Below are 16,464 nucleotides of genomic sequence, written 5' to 3' on the forward strand. Positions count from 1 at the left end.
TCAAAGTGGAAGTGACGTAAGAACTTTAAAAATAATCAGTGCATCAAATTTGTGTGAGCACCTCGGGCAGTGCTTGGAAGGCAAAGAAAAAAGGTCTCAAGTCAATGACCTAAGCTTACACCTTAATAAATTAACACATTGGAATTTAAACCCAAAGCATACAGAAAGAAATAGTAAGGAGTAGAAATCAATAAAACTAAAAATAAAAAAATCAAAAAGCAATCAAATAAAAAGTTGACTTCGAAAAGATTAATAAAATAAACCTGGAACCAAATAAAAACAAGAGAGGTCACATTGCTAATAACAAGAATGAAAGGAAAGACATCACTACAGATGTCATGGGCATCAAAATAATTAAGAAACAATTTTATGACAATGAATAAATGAAATAAGACAAATGCCTTGAAAGACAAAAACTACTAAACCGCACTTAGTGAGTGACTCATACAAAGACTGAAAGCTTTCAAGAAGAAATAGATAACCCTAATAATCCTGTATCTATTAAAGAATGATTGGACTTATCCCTTGAAGCCTTCCAACAAAGAAAACTCTAGGACCAGAAGAGTTCACGTGCAAACTCTAAAAAAAAAAATATATAAAACAAATAATACTAATCCTGATAAAATTTTTTTCAAAAATATAAGAAGAAACACTTTGCAACTCTATGAAACCAGCATTACGTGAAAAAGTATCTTTCATGAACATAGATGCAAAACAAACAAAAAAAAATTTCACCAATTTATAAAAATGATACTAGATAATACACCATCACCAAGTGAGGTTTAGCCACAGAATGGAAGATGATTCTACATTCGCAAATAAGTTAATGTAATTCATCATCACATTAACACAGAAACAAACCATATTATCATCTCAATAAATACAGTAAAAATACCTGACTAAACTCAACATCCACTCACGATTAAAACAAAACAAAAAACAAAAAAACTCTCGGCCAGGCACAATGGCTCATGCCTATAATCCCAGCACTTTGGGGGGCCAAGGCAGGAGGATCATGAGGTCAGGAGTTCAAGACCAGCCTGGCCAACATGGTAAAACCCCATCTCTACAAAAATACAAAAAATTTAGCCAGGTGGCATGTACCTGTAATCCCAGCTACTCAGGGGGCTGAGGCAGAAGAATCGCTTGAACCCACGAGGAGGTGGAGGTTGTAGTGAGCCGAGATGGGGCCACTGCACTCCAGCCTAGGCAACAGAGCAAGACTCCGTCTCAAAAACAACAACAACAAAAACTCTCAGCAATCCAAGAATAGAATGGGAACATCCTCAATATGATAAAAGGCCACTTGTCTTAGTCCATTAGGACCGCTATAACAAGCTCCCATAGACTGAAGTGGCTTATAAACAACGGAAATTTATTTCTCGGCTGGGCGCGGTGGCTCACGCCTGCAATTCCAGCACTTTCGGAGGCCAAGGCAGGCGGATTACCTGAGGTAAGGAGTTCGAGACCAGCCTGGCCAACACGGTGAAACCCCGTCTCTACTAAAAATACAAAAATTAGCTGGGCATGGTGGCACACGCCTGTAATCCCAGCTACTCGGGAGGCTGAGGCAGAAGAATTGCTTGAGCCTGGAAGACCGAGGTTGCAGTGAGCTCAGATTGCGCCACTGCACTCCAGCCTAGCCAACAGAGCAAGACTCTGTCTAAAAAAAAAAAAAAAAGAGAAAGAAATTTACTTCTCAGTTCTGGAAGCTGGGAAGTTCAAAATCAAGGCGCTGGTAGATTCAATGTTTGGTGAGGGCCACTTCCTGGTTCACAGACTGCAGTTTTTTCACTGTGTTCTCATATGGCATAAGGGGATAGGAGCTCTCTGGGACCTCTTTTATAAGCACACAAATCCATTAATGAAGGCAGAAGCCTCATGACCTAATCACCTCCCTGAGACCCCATCTCCAAATACCCTCACAATGGGGATTATGTTTCAACACTATGAATTTTGGAAGGACATAAGCATTCAATCTATATAGCACCACTCTATCACACTCAATAATGAAAGATTCAAAGCTTTCTTCTTAAGATCAGGAACAGAGAAGGATATCTGCTTTCACCACTGCTATTCAACATCATACTGGAGGTCTTAGTCAGTCTAATAAGAAGAAAAGGTGGAGGGAGTTATATACAAATTGAAAAAGAATAAAACAGATCTATATTTGCAAATAACATGATTCTCTACAAAGGACAATTCCAAAGAATCTACAAAAAATTTACTCGAATAAATGAATTTAGCAAGGTTGCAAGAATCAAGGTCAGTATGCAAAAACCAACTGTATTTTTACATATAGCAGTGAATAACTGGAAACTAAAATTTAAGAAAATTATTATGTACAATAGTACCAATTATTACTTAGATATAAATCTAACAAAATGAGTAACATCTTTATGATGCAACTACAAAATGCTGACAAAGGAAATGAAAGAAGACCTACATAAATGGAGACAACATGTATTTATGAATTGGAAGACTCAAGATGTCGATTCTTCCTAAATTGATCTACGCATTCAATACAATCCAAATTAAAATCCCTTCAGGACTTTTTGTAGAAACCAACAGGCTGCCTCTAAAAGTTTTATGGTAAAGTTAGAATAGCCAAGGCAATTTTGAAAAAGAATAAAGTTCAAGGATTCATATTACCTAATTTCAACACTTATTATAAAGTAAAAATAACCATGACAACTTAGTATTGGCAAAATTATAGGCACAAAGATCAAGAGAAAAGTACAGGAACAGATTCACCTATATGGTCAACTGACTTTTGACAAAGTTAACTCAATGGGGAAAGGAAAGTAGTCCCAGCAAATGGTGCTACAACTACATATACACCTGAAAAGAAAATGAGCCTTGACCCTTACTACACACCATATACAAAAACTAACCCAAAATGTATAATGTGCCTTGACATAAAAGCCAAAACTAGAAAACTTATAGAAAAATCATAAGAGTAAATCTGCACAACTTTGCATTAGGCAAAGAGTTCTTAGAACACAGAAGCACAAATCATAAGAAAAAGTTAGTAAGATGAATTTATCAAAATTAAAAGCTCTTCTTTTAAAGTTAGGAAAATGAAAAAAAAAAAACAAGCTTCAGATTGCACTGTGTGTGTTTATGTATCACTGTGTCAAATAAGTTGTATTAAGAATGCATTAAAAAATGCTTACAACTCAGTAAGACAAACCACCCATTTTTTTTGTTTTGTTTTTTAACGAACAAAAGATGTCAACAGATCTTTTGCTCATTAAGACATACACTTGAGCAAATTTTCAGCACCATTAGTCATCTGGTAACTGCAAATTAAAATCCCAGTATGATACCACTACATACCCACTAAAAGCGCTAAAATTTAAAAGACTGAAATAACCAAGTGCTGAGGACGATGTGGAGCAACTGGAACTGTCATACACTGCCGACAGATATGTAAAATAGGACAACCACTCTGGAAAACAGCTTGGCAGTTTCTTAAAAAGTTAAACATCTATGTTTATACAACCCAACAAGTTCCATTTCTAGGAATTTACCAAGAAAAAAAGATGTTCACAAAAATTCAAAATAAATGAATGTTCATTGAATAAATGTTCAATAAATGAAGGTTATTTATTAATAACAACCCCAAACTGTAAACAATCCAGGTATCTGTAAATAGGTGGAATGGTCAACAAACTAGTAAGTCAATATCAGGGACTTCTATTCAGCAATAAAATGAGATGAACCAGTTAAGTACAGAAAAACATGGATAATCCTGAAAAACATGCCAAGAGAAAAAGCCAGATACAAAAGAGTATGTATTACATAATTCCACTTATATGAAATTCTAGAGAAAATGATACCTTTATAGCAAGAAAAAAAGGATGAGTGCTTTCCTAGTCCTGAGGGTGAAATTGTGACTGATTGTAAAAGGCAACTTTGGGGGAGATGAAAATATGCTATACCTTAATTGTGACATGAAAATATTCCACTCTTGACTGTGGTGGTGGTCACAGAGTACACATTTGTCAAAAACAAAATACACTGTACATTTTAAATAAGTCCATTTTATTGTATCTAAATTATCCTCAATAAGGTTGATTTTCTAAGAGGGTGATCTCTCAGGAAAATATAAACCAGGGAATACTGGTGATGACCACATATACCACCTCAAAAGATGTCAAAAATATATATATAAGAAAACTCTTTTATGGTTTTTAAAAATGTCAGAAACAACAACATAATCATCTTGGAAAGCCAAGACTAGAAGGAAATATTTTAATATCGGCGGCTTTACCAGAAAGCTTCAGCAAACATCATAATTAATGCTAAAACATTAGAAGCATTCCCCCTTAAAGTCAGAAACAATACCATGTTTTCAGCTATCAGTGCTATTAGTTTTTAATCTATCAGTGTTCAACATTTTATAGGAGGTATAATTGCAAAAGCAATGAGAAAAACACCTGTTATAAAAACTGAAAAGGAAACCACAAAACTGTGACTATCTCCTGATAATCAACTCAATAAAATAATTTGATACATGACAGAAAACTCAAAAGTTTGGCTATAACCAGAGAAAAGAGAGAGAGAGGAATGTTATTTAAAGTTTCCATCCACCACACGAATCAAACCATAAAATAGCTAGGAATACTGGGAAGGAATGTTATACGTATGAAGAAAAAAAAGAAAAACTATAAAAATTTCCCTAAGAATATAAAACAAGATGTGAATAAAATGGAGAGGCCACATTTCTGAGGAGACTCAATACTATAAAGATCAGTTGTCTCCACATTAATCTAAAATTTCAATACAATCTTATTCAAAATAGCTAAGGATTTTTAGTTGAGTCTAAAGTTTACCTAGAAGAAAAAATGTGTAAGAAACATTCAAGAATATTTTCAACAAGAGTAATAAAGAGGGAGAAAGGGTTACCAAAATTTAAAATACGCATAATCTTTTAACTGAGCAACTCCACTTCTAGGAACCCATGCTCCAGAAATAATCACACATAGAGGAAGTTTACTGAATTGTTAACGGTGGCAGACAATCAGGATGCAAGCAGGACTAGAAGTGGAAGCGGTACTTTTTATCTTACATTCTTCCATACTGTTTAATTTTTTTAAATCAAGGATGAGTTAAAATTTGTAATTAAACATCGATCAATTAATTAGAAAGTTATTTTCACTATAAATCATTATTTGTGATACCAAAAAGAAACTACAATTAAATGTCTTTCAAAAAGGGAATAAATTATAGCCCATTCAAACTGATGAGATACCAGTTAGCCTTTAAAAAAGTATTAGGGAGACCTTTATGTAAAAAGTAAAGGTGTTCAAGATATGTAAATAAGTCAATAAGCAAGCGGTATGCAAACATGTTTGGTATATGGTATAGCCTCCCTCAAAAAAAAAAACTTTACGTGTACGTTTATGTGTTTAGAAGTGCATTTGTAAGAGCGTTTTGAAAAATGAACACTAAACTGTCAACTTTACACTGGAGTGGGACTGGGGGATGAAAAGAAATATTCTAATTTTACCTAACAGTCCGTTATTTACATTGTTGAAATGTACATCAAACTTGCCATGTCTGTAATGAATTTTTAAAATTAAGTGGTTATCTCATATAAAATTGACATGAATCCCAAAAGACAATTACAACACTGAAAAATATAGTTTAAACGTTTATTACTGTTATCCTCAGGTTTATTCACATACACTTCACATAATCTGTAGCCTTCAGCAAAGGTGACTGCCATTTTAAAGAAATGTGACCAAATATTTCATGATAAAACAGAATACATTAAGCCTGTAACGAAAATTTTAAACTTCACAAAACCAGCAGACTCAAAAGAAGTGCCTATGCGGATGTAAATTTTTTTTTTTTAATGTCCGCAGACAGAACTCTCAGATTACTCTTCCTCACTGCAAAATGACTATTTACCACCTCCCTTTGCTTCAACTTGGTCTGAGCGTCTTCAAGCTCACCATTTTGAATGTGCGCAAAATGATTAACAGTCATCTGAGGGAGGCCAAATTAAAGGTGCATCTGCAAGAGGAGCTCTGGCCTGACATCGCTAACAGAGAACAGCCCTGGCGGAAGGGTGCTGATCCCGGGAGTAGAGCGACTGCTGCGGCTCGAGAGGGGTGTCTGCGTGCCGAGCCTCACTGACAATCGGGGAAAATGCAGACGCCCAGCAGAGCGACGGCAACGGAAGGCTCCTCGGGGGAGGGGGGCTGCAGGCCTGTGGCGTAAGATGGTTCCGCTCTACGCGGGGTGACGGGAAACCGGCAGAAGGGGGGTGTGAGGTGTTGGTTGGGGGGCACACTCTTGGACAGTGGCGAGTGTACGGGAAAGCCAGCGGGGTCCTTGGCCAAGTCACCAAGGACAGCAGAAGAGGCAGGAGGAAAGAGCGGCAGCGGAGACCCCGATACCAACCGATGTCATCCGTCGGGGGGCGGCGGGCGCGACCGTCCCGGATAGGAGCGCGGCCCGGGTCCGGGCTGGACAGGGCCCAGGAGGCGAAAAAGGGTTCCCACAGCCATCAACCCCACCCACCATGGCCGGCGCAGCAGGCCAGGGACAGGCCCCGCTCCTTCCCGAGGCTAGAGACAGAGAAACTGAGGAGCAGAACGCAGCAATTTCCTCGCCCCGACCCCCACACTCCCTACAGCGGAACAAGCCAGATTGAAAAAAAAAAAAAAAAAAAACCCTCACCGAAATGTGCAGCGGCTCCGGAGCGAGAACAGCGCTCGAACCTCCACCCGCCACCACCGCCTTCTTCTCCGCCTCCAACTCCTCCCCCGCCGAACGCGCAGCGGCTGGCGGCTGTGGCGGCGGCGGCGGCGGCGGTGGTGGCGGCGGAAGCAGAGGCGGTGGCGGCGAGTCCCGCCCCTTGCGCCGCGGTTGAGGCGAAGGAGGAGAGTATGCAAGCCCCGCCCTCATGGCAGAGATGACCAATCGGCTTACAGGATCTCTGCCGGGGGACAATGCATACGCCCAATCAGAACCTGAGGAGTGGGCTCACGTCAATGGTTGGGACGTGGCAGAAAAAGGGAAAAATACTTGGACCTTCTCTACAGCCTGCTCCCCCATCTCCCTCAGGGGGAGTTCACCATTGGCTGAAGAGCGGAAAGACGAAGCTGACTCCGTCCCCCACCCCCAGCCGGGCCCACCTCCTTTCCCTGCAGTACTGCGACGTTTGGGGAGGGGGCGGAGCACCGTGTAGGAGCTAAAACAGCGCGGCCTTTTGTGGTTTGGGCTGAGAGAAAAGGGCGGGGTCTCAGGGAAAGGGAGGTGGGTGTGGAGAACTAACAGAAGGACTGGCGCAGTTAGGCTTTTTCGGAAATTCCAATAGCGACAACCAAAATGGAGGCGTTAAAATCGATCCTGATTTGACTGGAAACCTGATTAACAAGGTTAAGGTCTGGCATAAAGTTCAGTTACAATTCAGATATCGGTGGGAGAAAAAAAAAAGGAGGAAAGGCTCGTTTACCCACCCTGACCCTGGGCACTATATGGCGCTTCCCACCCTCCCTTTCCGCGCTGACCCTTGGCCCTCGCTTCTTATTCTGCTGGGGCGGGGTTCAGAGGAGGCCTGCCTTTCCTCTCCATAGCCTTGGGCTGACCACAGCCTCCCAGCTTGCATCTTGAGGCTGTTTGTCAAGCCGGGAAGTAACAGCTCCCATGACATGCAGCCAAAATAAATACAACAGCTGTAGTCCCCGGACACCTTGCTTAATTTAAACCTGGGTAACAGTTTAGTTAATTATGTCAGTGATACAAAACTGTTTCTTCGTTCCGCACATGTTCTTTTTATTCATCATGAAACGTGTCCGCTTCTCTGATTACAGTCCCGCTGTCTTCTCTTATTCCCTACCCCCGACCCGTCGTCCGGTGCCCAGGATATATTAATCGCGACCCCTCCCCCACGAATTAAGAGCCCCACTTCTTGTGCTGTCCCCTTAACAACTGCAAACTCTCTTGCCTGTGAACTGAGACAATTTTTTGGCTGTTGTTGGAAACAAATTACCCAAAATTTACTGTAGAAATTTAGGTTTATGAGAATTTGCCAGACATTTTGTGAAATCCCATCTGAATCCCAGCCCACTCCTGTAGTACATTTCTTACCAAGAAACCATTCCTCGCTTGATACTACCCTGCCTTTACACGTGTTGCTGTAGGAGTTCTGACTCTAACCATCCAAGTACCTCTTTGAAAAAAACAAAATTCATATTTTAATTACATATCCCTAACTTCCCTTTAGGGTGTTCCAGATTGGCCCACTTGGAACATTAACCTGTTCTGGAAGGCAGGGATTCCCAAATTTCAACCTTTTTCATACTGTATCTGTGTATACTACTCACTATCCTTTTTTCTTTAAATAAATGTATGTTTTCTTTAATTTCTTTAAGAAGGAGATTTTATAAAAGTACTATAAATGGAAAACTAGCATCACCTATTATAAGTTGAAAGTAACTGTAAGAAAAATGAATGCAAAACAATGTTTTTAAATTGTGGCTACAAATTGTTGCCCACTAAAGGCTCTAAGTCTAAAGACAACTCTCTTTGTTAAAAGGGCAAGCTACCAAGCATTAGACACACGTTAAAGATATAGCACTCAAATGGTATTTTTATCATGATGTCATCAAAGGATAGAAAAAATAGAGCCAGAATAACAATCACTTTCTCACTACATGAGTCATTGTTTTTAATCCTGCATGCATGTCCCAACTACAGTTAACTAAGGCATCATAAGTGAGCTCTTACTATGAGAAACACTGGTATGGAGGCTGAAAAAGCCTGTACTCTAGAATCAAACAGACATATTCACATACTGGCTCCTGTATTTGTAGCCATGTGCCTCTGGGCAATCTACCTTGTTCTCTGACCTCAGTTTCCAATTTATTATAAATATGGGAAAGTAATAATACCAATTCATGAGTTGTATAGATTAAATAACCCTATCAATGTAAAGCATATCATGCCTACAATGAAGTACTAAATACATAATAGCTTATGTATTGTATTACTACATAGAGATAATAGTATATATTATTCGCTTATATGTATTATTGTTGATTCCAGGGTTGGGAAGCACTACCTAAGGCAATGGATTGAAGATACTACATGATATTCTGCAGTGGTTCCTAAAGTGTATTATAATCCCTACACCTACAGCATCAGCATTACTTGGGAACTTTTAAAAAATGCAAATTCTGGCAAGGCGTGGTGGCTCATTCCTGTAATCCCAGCACTTTGGTAGGCTGAGGTAGGCAGATCACTTGAGGTCAGGAGCTCAAGACCAGCCTGGCCAACATAGTGAAACTCTGTCTGTACGCAAAAATACAAAAATTAGCTGGGCATGGTGGCACATGCCTGTAGTCCCAGCTACTCAGGAGGCTGAAGCAGGAGAATCCCTTGAACCCAGGAGGCAGAGGCTGCAGTGAGCCAAGATCGTGCCACTGCACTCCAGCCTAGGTGACAGAGTGAGACTACCTCAAAAAAATAAAAATAAAAAATAAATATATACATAAAATGCAAATTCTCAGGTGTCAACCTCAGACTTGAATCAGAAACTCTAGGTATGTTGCCCAGCTGTATTTTTACAAGCCTTCCAGGTAATTCTGATATGCATAAATTTGATGACCACTAATTTAAATAGAAGAAGGCTCGGTCAAGGAGTGAGAGGATCTATGTTCTAATCATAGCCTTAGAGTGATGTCAGCCAAAATGAAGGTGTAAGGACCTCTGAAAATTCTCTTCAGCAATGAGAACACTGGCAAAATTGTCAGAACCAGCTTTTTTAGAACTCTGAAAATTTACCAAAGGTTTGCAGCAATCCAGGGAGTATTTATTCAAACAGCTGAATCTCTAAGAACAGTGAGTTTTGTGTCATTTTGACTTGCCCTACTCTAACAGTCACATGTCCAGGTCCACTGTAGCTTTGAAAACCAACAGCCCACAATTGTGAAAATGAGCAGGCTGGTAGCCAGCAGGGGAAGTAGAATGGTGCCGGAGCTCCTTTAAAGAGCCTAATTTCCAGAGAACTGTCATTATTTGACCTATCTGGTGGTTCTGCAGATTGTACAAGGCTCCCTTTATTTGATTTCACTCCAGACTCACCCAGTGCAAAGACTTTTCCCCAGGGGTCATTTGTCAAAAACAAAAACATTGATTAACTTTGCCACTGTCTTAGGCAGTGGAAACAGTTGGGGCCAAATACAGCTTAACCAAACACTTGAAAGTGATGCAGGGCAAGTGGGCCCCAAAACTGGGGCTTAGCCCAGGAAGGTTCCTGGCTTCACCCAGGGAAAAATTTGATGGCAAGCTGCTGGTGTTAGACAGCGATTTTTATTGAAGTGGCAGTGTACAGCAGCAGCAGGGATACTGCTCGTTGCAGAGCAGTGGTAACCCATGGGCAGCGTGCCCAGAGTAGCAGCATATGGGCTGTTGGAAGCTGTATTTAAACCCACTTTTAATTATATGCTAATTAAGAGGTGTATTATTAGAACTTTCTAGAGGTGAGGAGTTTTTAGATCCATATAAGGTAATTTTCAGGCCGTTGTCATGGCTTGTTGCCATGGCATTTGTAAACTGTCATGGTCCCAGCAGGAGTGTCTTTATAGTAATGAACAGTGTGGGCAGCTAGAGGTCACTTTTGTTGCCCTTTGCTGGTTTCAGCTGGATTATTTACTGCACTCTGTTTCTACCAGATCCTGCTCTGGTAAGAGCAGTAGTGATGGGTAGTGACCAGTGCTCAAAAAACAAATCCTGCTAATTAATCTCCTACCTCAAAATGTAAAGCTGGAGAATGAGATGTCCATAGGAACTTTGAAAAACTCTGATATGGTTTGGCTATGTCCCCACCCAAATCTCATCTTGAATTCCCATGTGTTGTAGGAGGGATCTGGTGGGAGGTGGTTGAATCATGGGGGCAGATCTTTCCTGGGTTATTTTCATGATAGTGAGTAAAGTCTGATGGTTTTAAACAGGGGAGTTTCCCTGCACAAACTCTCTTCTCTTGTCTGCCACCACATGAGACATTACTTTTACCTTTTGCCATGATTGTGAGACCTCCCCGGCCAAGTGAAACTTCGAGTCCAATAAACCTCTTTCTTTTGTAAGTTGTCCAATCTCAGGTATGTTTTTATGGCAGTGTGAAAACAGACTAATACTGTAAATTGGTACCAGCAGAGTGGGGCATTGCTGAAAAGATACCCGAAAATGTGGAGGTGACTTTGGAACTGGGTGACAGACAGAGGCTGGAACAGTTTGGAGGGCTCAGAAGACAGAAAAATGTGGGAAAGTGTGGAACTTCCTAGAGACTTGTCGAATGGCTTTGCCCAAAATGCTGATAATTATATGGACAATGAAGTCCATACTGAGGTGGTCTCAGATGGAGATAAGGAACTTGTTGGGAACTGGAGCAAGGGTGACTCTTGTTATGTTTTGGCAAAGAGACTGGCAGCATTTTGCTCCTGCCCTAGAGATTTGTGGAACTTTGAACCTAAAAGAGATGATTTAGGGTATCCGGCAGAAGAAATTTCTAAGCAGCAAAGCATTCAAGAGGTGACTTTGGTTCTGTTAAAGGCGTTCAGTTTTATAAGGGAAGCAGAGCATAAAAGTTTGGAAAATTTGCAGCCTGACAATGCAATAGAAAAGAAAATCTCATTTCCTGAAGAGAAATTCTGACCAGCTGCAGAAATTTGCATAAGTAACGAGGAGCCAAATGTTAATCTGGAAAATGTCTCCAGGGCATGTCAGATGTCTTCACAGCAGCCCCTTGCATCTTAGGCCTGGGGGCCCAGGAGGAAAAAATAGTTTCTTGGGCCAGGCCCAGGGTCCCTGTGCTGTGTGCAGTCTACTGATTTGGTACACTGTGTCCCAGCCACTCCAGCTGTGACTGAAAGGGGCCAACATAGAGCTCAGGCCATGGCTTCAGAGGATGCAAGCCCCAAGACTTGGCAGCTTCTTTGCGGTGTTGTACCTGTGAGTGCACACAAGTCAAAAATTGAGGTTTAGGAACCTCCACCTAGATTTTAGAGGATATGTGGAAACACCTGGATGCCTAGGCAGAAGTTTGCTGCAGGGACAAGACCCTCATGGAAAACCTCTGCTAGGGCAATGAGGAAGGGATGTGGGGTTGTAGCCCCCACACAGAGTCCCTACTAGGGCACTGCCTAGTGGAGCTGTGAGAAGAGGGCCACCATCCTCCAGACCCCAGAATGGTAGCTCCCCTGACAGCTTGCACCATGTGCCTGGAAAAACTGCAGACACTCAATGCCAGCCCATGAAAGCAGCTGAGAGGAAGGCTGTACCCTGCAAAGTCACAGGGGAGAGCTGCCCAAAACCATGGGAACCCACCTCTTGTATCAGCGTGGCCTGGATATGAGACATGGAGTCAAAGGAAATCATTTTGGAGCTTTAAGATTTGACTGCCCTGCTGGATTTTGGACTTGCCTGGGGCCTGTAGCCCCTTTGTTTTAACCAGTTTCTCCCATTTGGAATGGCTATATTTACCCAATGCCTGTACCCCCATTTATCTAGCAAGTAACTAACTTGCTTTTGATTTTTACAGGCTCATAGGCAGAAGGGACTTGCCTTGTCTCAGATAAGACTTTGGACTGTGGACTCTTGAGTTAACGCTGAAATGAGTTAAGACTTTTGGGGACTCTTGGGAAGGCATGATTGATTTTGAAACATGAGATTTGGGAGGGGTCAGGGGCAGAATGATATAGTTTGGCTGTGTCCCCACCCAAACTCATCTTGGATTCCCATGTGTTGTAGAAGGGACCTGGTGGGAGGTGGTTGAATCATGGGGGCAGATCTTTCCTGTACTGCTCTCATGATAGTGAATAAGTATCACAAGATCTGATGGTTTTAAAAAGGGGAGTTTCCTCGCACAAAGAGTCTGCCACCATGTGAGACATGCCTTTCACCTTCTGCCATGACTGTGAAGCCTCCCCAACCACGTGAAACTATAAGTCCGATAAACCACTTCGTTTGTAAATTGCCCAGTCTCAGGTATGCTTTTATCAGCAGTGTGAAAATGGCCTAATAGAAACTCCAACACATTCCTGGGGATCTAGAAGCTCACACACATGCCCACAGCTGTGTGAAACTGTTCATACACTCAGAAAGACCTGTTAAGAACCTAAGCATTCACCTTAGGCTGATCTTGAGGCTCTACATAAGTAGGAAGTGAAGGTTAAGGGAGAATTATTAACTGCCTGCTTTAGTGTTGAAGCCATGCTCTCCTGTACTCCAGTACACACACAGACCATCAGTAAACACTGGGAGATGTATTGTTTCCAGGCCTTTAAGAAAATATGTCTACTCATTAGCAGAACACTAAGCTAAGCAAGCAGAAACATTAAACTAACCAAGCAGTGGGAGTGGCCACACAGGACAAAGAATATAGACTTCATAGTAGTTCAGAAAAGTGACTAAACAAGCAGCAATAAACAGCAGCAACAACAAAAAAGTCCAGGAAGGAGAAAGACTCCATTTTCCAGAGCTGCCATATCATATTTTTTAAATGTCTGGTTTTCAACAGAACCAGAAGTCGGTTCTTCAAAAATATATTTTTTAAAATGATGAGCCTTTCACTAGACTAAACAAGAGAAAAAGAAAAAAGACTCAAATTCCTAAAATCAGGAATGTTAGAGGAGACATTACTACTGGCCTCACAGAAATAAAAGGTTAACATAAGGAAATACTGAGAACATTTGTATGCTGACAGGCTAGAAAACCTTGATAAAATGACAAATCTCTGGAAAGACACAAACTACCAAAACTGACTCAAGAAGAAATAGGAATTCTAATCTTAGCCTTTTCATTTATGACCTTGGGTTGATTATCTACTTTTCTTGAGCCTTAGTTTCCTGAGCTAGAAAATAGAGATAATAACATACATGTGTTATAGCATTTAAATGAGGTGGTGACTATAGAGAGGTTTTATTAGTTATATATTAGTCCCTGTAATAAACCAACTTCTCAAGTCTTAGTAGCACAACATAATATTGCTTATTATTAAAAAGCCGTTTAGCAGAATGAGCAGGATGCTCTACTTCACATTTAGGAAACTGAGGTCTACCATCTTTGATATGTGTCTTTCATGATCAGTCTGAGTATCAATATCCAGCCAACAGAATGGAGAAACCTTGGAGAAAGTGAGTTTGAAATATTTCTGAGATTTCTATTGATCTAGCAGGCAAGTCATTGTCATTAGCGATCATGATCTGCCAGCAGATCACCTTGAATCTGTGGAGGCTTGCTGTTAGGCTATGATAGGGTTGGTCTATTTCAGCTTTGCTTTTATTGTTAGGATATATCCCTTATTCCCAGGTCATGTTCCTGACTCACAGAGTTACCCTTCTGGGGTCTCAACTGAAAGCCTGGGATATTTACCAAGGTCTCTCTTTCTCTTGGCAGGACTTACATTCCTGTCTTTGTCTCCTGGGCCATATGACTGCTGAAACCTTCTCAGCCCTTTATTATAGTCTCAGTTGGTATTTTCTGCTGGTTTTCTTGTAGTCTTGCTCTTTGCATAAATCATTTAGGAGTCAGCTAATAACTTGAGGGAAATTTGTATAAAGGTTTTTAGTTTCCTTCTTTGCAGTTCTTTCCTCTTGTGGGTATTTCCTCTTGAGTTCAGCCATTTTGGCAACCTTGAACTCTTATCTCTGTCTCTTCTGTGTACTAAGGGTCCTTGGTGTATCCACTTTCTGTTTGAACTCTTCCTTGGTATCACAATTTGGTAAATTTGGTAAAAACCAAATTGCTCTTAGGGAAAAGTCAGTATGAATGTGAAGCTCACTTCCTGAGTTACCCTTTTCTCAAGGATCATAGGCTCTCAAGTCTTTCCAACATTGCTAATTTTTTATGCCTTCAAACAGTTGTTGTATATAGTTTCCTAGTGTTTATTGTTGCTGTCAGTGGGTAGGTTAGTCTGATAGGAGTTAATTAGGAGCAGAATTCAACCAGAAGCACACCAGACAGTTGTTTTAAAGTTTTAACAGGAAAATGCATTTTTAAAGTCTAGACTCATGGTCCTTTAGTAGTATAATTCCTTCCAATTCTTAATAAATTTCTGATATTTTTCCTTTTTGGTAGTTCTATGAGTCATTAGCCATATTCAAAGTTCTTTCTAGATTTAATTCTCAAGTCTGGTTTAATTCTTTGCTTCCTTATTTCCATGTCTCTCTCTTTCCATTTAATGGTGATTATACCTTGATGCCATCAGGCTTGGGTGGGAAAGCCATGCTCTTAAATTGAATTTTTTCATAAAGATTGGTCTTAATTGGTTTTTGTTGATCAAAACCTTTCTGGTTTTTTTTAGCTTACAGTTTAGGGTCTAGTAGTGGAAGTTCACTTTCCCAGTCTTTTGCAGCCCCAAACTTCTGGAATTTCTGTTTCATTTCTATTTGTAAATAGCCATTTCTCACCTGAGCTTATTTCCTTCATCTTATAGTTTGCTAAGCAGTCAGTAACAATAATACACACCTCTAATATTCTGTAGTTTTCAAACCTTTTGCCCTGGAGTTACAGACTGCAGGCACAAGTATCACAGTGATAGACAATCAGAACTGGCTTCTTCAACCTTCATTACAAATTTTTAACATGCCTTTAAGTATGGGAGACAGCACTTCTTAGGACTCCATTTCTTGGATTCCTTAGCTGTTAGGCTGCCAGATATCATTTAGGTTCTGCCAATTACATGCACCCACATGAGATTTGGAAGGTGAAGTGAATTTCATGAGTCAAAGCTACCGTTCTGCTGTTTTGGCTGTTTCTGCTGCAGACCCAGTGTGGAGGAATTGGAATTATCTCTAGCAGCTGTGGCAAAGATCTAGTGTCTGATACTGAGTTCTGTGGCAAAGATCTAGTATCTGATATTGAGTTCTGTGGCAGTCCAGAGTCAGGTTTGGACATCATCTTGTTGGTATGAATTGTGATACAGATTGTGTGGTATTGGAGCTGGGAGTGACAGTGAAGTTTTCCTTGAACTGCCAAGCAGCTCTTTGTGCTTATGGTAAGGGCACAAGTTCTTTTGGCCCAGTTTTGCAGTGTGACTTTAGGGATAGTTCATGGAAGCTCCAATTAGAGCCTATTTCATCAGCCTTCCCAACAGTAGTGTGAGACATTTTATAACAAATAATACACTTTTTGTCTGACCAAACTTGCTAGAGTGGATTAAGTTCTTTAAAACTATTTCTAAATAGAACAATAGGTAACCTGATTTTTTTCTCTCAGAAAAGTTTTAGTACATTTCCTCTTTGTGTTCTAAAATTTTGCAACAATTTGTTCTAAATTTTTTTCTTTTTTTCTTTTCTTTTCTTTTTTTTTTTTTTTTTTTTGACTCAAGTGCTAAGCATTGGGTAAATCCTATTCTGTATAAATACTTAAATCTTTGAGCCCAGGGAAATTTTCTTGTATTATTATATTGATAATTTCCTCCATTCTCTTTTCTTTCCTCTCTAGGTA

The 16,464-nt window shown here is 40.4% G+C and overlaps 1 protein-coding gene across 2 annotated transcripts in view; it reads right to left on the reverse strand.

Annotated features, from left to right (window-relative positions):
• PJA2 (praja ring finger ubiquitin ligase 2) overlaps nucleotides 1-6,868 on the reverse strand; it is a 74,297-nt gene extending 67,429 nt beyond the window's left edge. The window contains exon 1 of one of the 2 annotated variants that reach the window (XM_021939580.2): nucleotides 6,694-6,868. The gene's annotated coding sequence lies outside the window, so the exon portion shown is untranslated. Of the gene's footprint in view, nucleotides 1-5,963; nucleotides 6,665-6,693 lie in introns of those variants that run through there. The other variant, XM_021939581.2, reaches the window with a different exon arrangement.
• Nucleotides 6,869-16,464: the final 9,596 nt, after the last annotated feature.

The sequence above is a fragment of the Papio anubis genome, chromosome 5, assembly GCF_008728515.1.
Source record: "Papio anubis isolate 15944 chromosome 5, Panubis1.0, whole genome shotgun sequence".
NCBI classification, from domain to species: domain Eukaryota; kingdom Metazoa; phylum Chordata; class Mammalia; order Primates; family Cercopithecidae; genus Papio; species Papio anubis.